Source organism: Podarcis cretensis (genome assembly GCF_951804945.1).
Source record: "Podarcis cretensis genome assembly, chromosome: 6".
Lineage (NCBI taxonomy): Eukaryota > Metazoa > Chordata > Lepidosauria > Squamata > Lacertidae > Podarcis > Podarcis cretensis.
Genome location: NC_137175.1, coordinates 18215178 through 18222726, shown reverse-complemented (window position 1 = coordinate 18222726; position 7549 = coordinate 18215178). Strand labels below are relative to the sequence as shown.

Genomic DNA, 7549 nt, shown 5'->3' with positions numbered 1-7549 from the left:
AGTTCTGCTACTGGGGACGACAAGATGAATAACAGCTTTTGTCAGAAGCCGAACTGCAGTGGAATGGAAACACGGCTGCAGGCAACAAACATGGTTTGGGATGGAAATAGATGGCTTCTTCCATTCCACTGAATTGCGCCCCCCACTTTATGAGTGAAACTGAAAGGAATCATGGCAACTACACCTTGTTTATAGTTTGGTAGGCCCACCAAAACCAACATAAAAACAACTCCAGCAGCTAGATCATACATTAAAATAACTAAGGCTGAAATCAGTCCTATTTATCTAGGAATGCTACCCATTCAACTCAGTGGGAGTTATTTCTGAGCAGACATATGTAGGATTGAGCAGGTGAGTAAGATCTCTTTATCTTCCAGTAGAGGTGGATGCTGTTTGAGATAGCCAGCTGCTGCAGCAAATTTCAAGAGAAGCCGCATCAGACCTTCATATTTGGAGTATATTTTCCATTATGTGAGCATTTGAGATGTATTTGAGCTCTCCCCCCCCCCCCACAACCCAACAGTAGGTTTAAAATGTGCCTGATACTTGTGAAAGAAAGGATAAAGCAATCTGGGCGACTTTTTCCCTGTGCTCTCTGTCCACTATCCCCAAGCCACAAGTTGATAACTGCCCCGTTTTTATACCTGCGTATTATTAGCATAAGTAGGGAAGGAGAAAAGACAAAAAAATTGCTTTAATCCAGGCTGATGTGTGACTTTGCATAGCACTTTGAATGTTATTAAGTGTTTGAATTCCTTCCTGTGTCTTTTTTAGCCTCCATGACTGTCTTTCTCTTTCGCTGACAGCCTCTGCAGGACCAAATTGACAGCTCTTTAAAGGAGCCTGACGAAAAGCAGCATTAATTAAGTCATTGCCGGACTGTAATTGTGTTAAGAAGTAAAAAATCTAATATGAGAAAAGGTTAGTGAGTCCTCTCTTGTGTCAGATTTTCTACTCTCTATGAATATTAATGCCCTTAATGAAGACAATCTTTCCCTCATCAAGCCAATGCTCTGCATTCAGGTGCCAAATCTCTGCGCCATTGATTTGTTTTTAAAGAACAAATATGTCAGGGGAGAGTGACTGTCCTGTTTCTTATCAACATCATAGAGAATGCTTTTGTATTCCTGGAAAGAGTTTATAGATTTTTGTGTGTGTGTGCGTGCGTGTGCCTAGTAAGAGCCGCTCATGTGATGAGAGGGACAGAGAGAAAAATAGGGGTGTGTGATAATGGTGTTAAGGAATTGAATATACTGCTGAAGCAAGGTAAATTGCATGGGATAGTTTGTCTTTATCCTTGCCTCTGCTCTGCCATTGCTTCTTGTTGGTGCTGCTTTAGTGCATGAATTTTCACAAATGTCATCCTTCTGTTAACAAGAGGCTATGGCCACCGGAGTTAAATTGGTGGGATGTGAATCATCATCAGCAAGAGTCCAAGAGTTTTAAACACTGGTGTCAGGGGCTCAGGAGCAGAGGCACAGGGAAGAGAGGAGATGGAGAGCGAAGGGGAAGAATCCGAGGGGAGTGTAGGAGAAGAGGACAGTGGACCGAGGGATTCCATGAGCCTCTCCAGCGAATCGGAAGATTCACAGAAGGGGGCGCCAGTGGCCAGGGGTAGGGGGTTCCCAAGGGGAACGCCCCAGGAGCAAGGGGGCAGCAGGGACTCCCAGAGCAGTAGTTGGAAATCAGGACCAGCTTCCCCACCAGAGCAGAGTGGGGGGGAAGAGTCCCAAGGATCGGGGCCAGTGCATTCCCCACCAGGGAGAGAAGATGAGGCAGGGCTGACCACGCCTCCATCAGAAAGTTGGACAACGGAGGGGAGGTCAGATCCGGCCAGTATCCCGGAAGAGGGAAGCAGTGACCGAAGTAGTGTAACGGTTAGGAGAAAGGTCACTGGGTTGGCGCGAGAGGCAAGTTCAAATGTACAGGAGCGCGGGACAGCAGAGAATGAGGATTGGGAACCGGGTCCTAAAGCCCGCAGGAGGCAGGGGGAGGAGCTAAGCGACTCGGCGTCAGAAGAGTCCAGAAAGGGCAATGCCCCAGCGGGCAGGAGGACCCAGAAGAGGAGAGAGCAGTGGAAAAGGTGGAGCAGGGCTAGGATCTTAAACTGGTGTCAGAGGGGAGGAGACTCAGACGGGACTTCGCTGATCTAGGGTTTAAGATGTAGGGCTGCGCGCTGCAGCTTTAAAATGGAAATTGAACTTCAGTAAAGACTTTTGTACATTACGACAGCCTAGCGTTGGTCCTCTGTGAGCTGGGACCTAGAGGCAGCTCTGACAACTGGTATGAAGAGCTGTGTGATAAGGGGATGATCATCCTTTGCTGATTACCCCTTCCTCCTGCCAGGCTCATAATCGTAATGAAACTGATGAGTGATAATCTTTTCTTAATGCAAGGAGGCCCTTGGGAGCCAACGTTTTGCAAGCAATATTTGTGTGTGCGTGCGTGTGCGAGCGCATGTGTGCATCAACCTCTATCTAAAATGATTAGGTGGCCATCATTCTCTCAGCCTCAGTCTTTCCATCTGCAAAATGGGGATATTAATAGTGGGTGAACATATTGTTGGAAGAACAGCGGATACAATGAATGAGGAGTCTTACATTGTTAGAGTAACTGTACTGCAACAAGTATTACCAAGATACCAATATCATCATTTTAGTATGCCTTTATAGGTGTTTTGCTTCTTTAAAGCTCATCTTGTTAGCATGATGAATTTCTCATCTACTCAGATCCAAACTCTGTTTGTTTATTTAAGAGCGCCGTACTTTGCCTTTCAACATAAAAGCCTTTGAGGCAGCTTACAACAGCTTAATTTAAAACAAAACAAAACAAAAAATCATCAGTAAAATCATACAAGAAAATGGCAGACATAAACACAACAGCAGCTAGGACAGAAAACAGGTCGAAAGGGATCCAGATTTTCTTGGCTGTCATCGTGTGGTCCAACACTTTGCTCAAAAGCTGGTGCGGGAAGTTCATGATGCGATCTCCTGGGATTTTCATTTTTAATTTGAAAAAAAAATTCACAGGAAGCTCTGAATTTGATTCAGAGTTATGGGGTGAGATTTCCTGAACTAAATTGCTCTCCCCAAACTACTATCATCCCCATAATAAAAAAATAAAATAAAATACAGGTGTCTATATTTTCCCACTGCAATACTAAAAGCAGCTCAGGGTCTTAGGGATGGCTAAATCTGTCAATTTTAGTTACTCTCAGTTTCTCTCTGTCTCTTTTCAATCTTAAATTCATTGGGGATCGAAAGAGGAGGTACAGGAAGGCTTGCAAAGGGGTAACCCACTTGTTGTCAGTCATGTGACATTGTGGTATCATCATGTGATTGACGAGTAAGCTGTCAAAGTTGGCCATTGGGCTGCCAAAAAGATCCCCCACCCTACTTTAATGTAGCAACAAAAGGAATGTGAAATCTGACCATGGATCTTCCATGAGGTAGCAGCCAGCTGCAGTTCTACTTAGCTGTTTGAAGTCTCTGGGACAGAATCAATGGCTTCAAGTTACTAGAAAGGAGATTCTGACTAAAAATAAAGAAGAACTTCCTGATGATAAGAGCTGTTCAACAATGGAACAGACTTCCTTGGGATCCTGTGGACTCTCCTTCCTTGGAGGATTTTAAACAGAGGTCAGGTGGCCATCTGTCATGGATGCTTTAGTTGAGATTCTTCCATTGTAGGGGGTTGGACTAGATGGCCCTCAGGATCCCTTCGAATTCCACTATTGTGTGATTCAATGTCACATAAAGTCAAGTCCACACTGGCCTGCACTTCTCTCACTCCCCATTCTGCAGTTATGTCTACTGGGCAGACGGGACGTTAGTCCCAAGCCTTGAATGCAATTCTGGTTACATTTTCAGGTGAATGTACTGAGTCTTATTTGGACGAATCTTGAACTCTGCCTTTCTGTCCTGCATTTCAAACTATTGTGGTCATTGCTGGTATTCAGCTTCCAGTAAGAACCATGAGAGTCGCATGGCCCATTATTCACCTCGTTCCTATCTAATAGATCTTTGGTATCTCACGGTATAAGCTTTTCACACACATTAGTGGCAATGTACACAAATCTCCTCTCATAATTTATGTTGCCTAATTTAGTTCCGCAAGTTTTCTCTCATTTGCTTTGACAGTTTTGACTACCGATAAAGAAGACATCTTGTTTTTCCTTCTCTTCTCAGACACAGGAAGTGCTAGGAAAGGTAAACAAGCATATGGAAGCCACCAAATTATTTGCTGATAAGTAGACATGCCTCAGCCAAAAAAGAAGGGAGGGTGATGCTAGTGTTGTCCTTCCCTTTTAAAGATGGAAATCTGCTTCAATTACTGTGAGACACATTGTATTGCTGTGTCAATTTTCCTTCCTTCCATGCCAGGGTGTGAGGAACATGTGGTCCTCTGATGTTGCTTGGTCACAACTCCCATCACACCTGACCATTGGTCATACTGTCTGGGGCTGCTGGAAACTGAAGGCCAGCATCATATGGAAGGTCACAGGTTCTCCACCTGTCTTCTAGACTGTGTTGTGGCCTCATCACCGAAGGATATAATGGACCCTGATGGGCACAGAAAGAAACCCAAGGCATGGTGGGGGCTGCATTCAGTTTTGCCTGCTTTGGATGAATTTGTGCAGAGCTTTTTTTTGGGGGGGTAGTAATTTAGGGATTATATGACATGCGTGTTGTTGTGTGGTAATTTCTGCTTGCTTCTGTGATGTCTTCTGGGACATAGTACTACGTTCTTTTTTAAAAAAACAAAAAACAAAAAACGAAACCACCCTGAATTTTGGTAAATAAATAGATGGTCACCAAGGCATCATAAATCTCCAGAGCTCTCTCTTCCTGTAAAGGCTAACAGAGTTTCCCATCACTTAGGGAAAAGGGCGTGCTTAGCATATTGACTTAGGTTATATGTAGTACTATCAGAACGTTATTAAGATGCATTTGCACAACCAGGCTCTTTTAAAATTTGGTTTATGCCATGTTATCCACACGCATCTCAAGTCTGTGAGCTCCTTAATACATGCACAGATTGCATTTGGAAACCTGGTTGAGATGAGATATATACCGTATTTTTTCCGTGTATAACACGACCCCATGTATAAGACGACACCTATTTTTGGGAGCCCTCAACAGTCGCTGAGCTTCTTTTGTAAGTTCACTGAGCTGATGAGCAAATTTTCGACGATCCCTCTTGGGCTGATGGAACTGTACACCGTATACTGGCACTCACCAAATACTCTTCCTAAGCTGAGAAGAACGGATAAGCAGCCTCCTTTCCAACATTTCCCTGCTACTGCCGCAGCAGCAGCCCTTGCTTACTTAGCACTTCGAGTGGCTGGAGAAACCCAGCCAGATGGGCAGGGTATAAATAAATAAATTATTATTATTATTATTATTATTATTGCATGTTAACCTGTGTATAAGATGACCCTCAATTTATCACAAAAAATTCAGAAAAAAGGTTGTCTTATACATGGTAAAATACAGTATGTGGATACATCTAGATGCTTAGCATGACATGTCTGCCAAAGTCACCTTATAGAAGTATAAAATGAGTTATTGCCTAAAGAACAACCCAATGCCTGCAAGATTTTGGACTCATCCACTGGGGAATAATGTTTACATATACATACGTATAAGTTTTATTTTTTAATAGACTGCAGAGGAGGAGGAGAATGCAATGTTTTATATAGGCACAATATATACCGCCTATAACTGCCTATACTGTATTATGTAAAGTTAATTCAAGTCACTTCTTTAAAGTGCAGTGACTCACTAGGCTTTGGTCAATTCAGCTTTGAAAAGGGCCTGGTTCACATACACAGCTTTATCATTTGACAAATCCAGTGTCAAAGTGTTAGACCAGGACTAGGGAGATCTGCTTTCAAATCCCCACTTAGCACTCGGTAACCTTGGGCTGTTCACTGAATCTCAGCCTAAGCTGCCTCATATGACTGCTGTGAGGATATAATAGGAAGGAGAGGACCATCCAAACTAGGCTTCATCAACCTGTTGCCCTCTAGATGTCTTGAAGTAAAATTCCGATCAGTTCCAGCCAGCATCTGGAGAGTACCAGGGTGACAAAGGCTGTTCTAAACTGACTTGAAGGGTGGAACAAAAAGGTGAAAATGAAATGAAAGAAATAAGTCATGGGAGAGTAACTGTGCCAGAACATATCAAACACATTAGGCACATGCAGGGAACTACATTATCCACCTTGCATCTTTGACTGTAGCATTTGGAAGCGACCTAGTCAGTTTTGTATATGCTCTGTGTTGTTTCTTTTGGATCTGCTATTCAGATCCAAATCTGAACTGTAAAATCTGAAGCTTTGTTTCACCCCTATTGACTACAACAGGGAATCTAAAACAGCTACAACTTTCCCCTGCTTTTCACTTAAGTGGATGAAATTTGCAGGCGGAGGACCATCTTCAAAGTGATTAAGTATGCCAAATTTCAGGCAGATCCATCAGAGATTTCCCATGCAGGAACCTTTTTAATTATCTGTCTCCACATTGCAGGTGTGGTCTTCCCTTCTGAAGAGACAAAGCCTGTCAAGTTTCAGAAAGAGAGGTGGAATGATTCTCCTACAAGGGCAGATTTTCCTGTTTGGAAGTAGGAAAATATAAAACAAATTTCTAGGGTTGTTTTTTTTTTTAAAAAAATGGGAAATTAATTTGAAAACTGTGGACATGGCAGAGGTGCTTCTAGATAAGAAACCAGCTAAAGTTCATAAAGTTGGGTCCATGGAATATTGAGATAACTGATTTTACTTTTTACAAAAGAATTTCAGAAAAAGACTGGAAAGAGAAGTTGCTGAATTGCAACTTATTACCAAACTTAAAACCATGGAGAGACCTGGTCTGAATAGAGACATTGGATTCTTATCTCATTATACATGATAAAGCTATTTTTAGCCATCTCACACCTTGCTTTTTCCTGTAAGACCAATTGCAGTCATTAACAGGTTTACCACACCTATCAGCCAATCACCCACTCCCACCACGCTTCTGAGTAATACCCCTCCCCACCCTCTCACTATATATAAGGGTCTGGTGATTTCTGTTTCAGTGTATCTGAAGACATGCACACGAAAGCTCATACCAGTAACAAACTTAGTTGGTCTCTAAGGTGCTACTGGAAGGATTTTTTTAATTTTTCTTTTACTTTTATAAGGCAAAACTGGAAAAGTCACTCTGGTTTGCCTCATTATTTTGGAGCCACAGGGAACTGAAGAAGAGTTTGGATTTGATATCCCGCTTTATCACTACCCGAAGAAGTCTCAAAGCGGCTAACATTCTCCTTTCCCTTCCTTCCCCACCACAAACACTCTGTGAGGTAAGTGGGGCTGAGAGACTTCAAAGTAGTGTGACTGGCCCAAGGTCACCCAGCAGCTGCATGTGGAGAAGCGGAGACGCGAACCCGGTCCCCCAGATTACGAATCTACCGCTCTTAACCACTACACCACACTGGCTCTCTAGGAACTGATGCATACCCCTAGTTTTCATGCTTTCTCCCATTGCCTCATAGGAAGCATTTTC

At 43.0% G+C, this 7549-nt stretch overlaps 1 long non-coding RNA gene across 1 annotated transcript; it reads left to right on the top strand.

The window, feature by feature from the left end:
* Window positions 1-561: 561 nt before the first annotated feature.
* LOC307218132 lies at window positions 562-6754 on the top strand. The gene is made up of 3 exons (XR_013839808.1): window positions 562-921; window positions 4140-4208; window positions 6530-6754. It is a non-coding gene; the product is annotated as an uncharacterized lncRNA (long non-coding RNA).
* The last annotated feature ends 795 nt before the right edge of the window (window positions 6755-7549 follow it).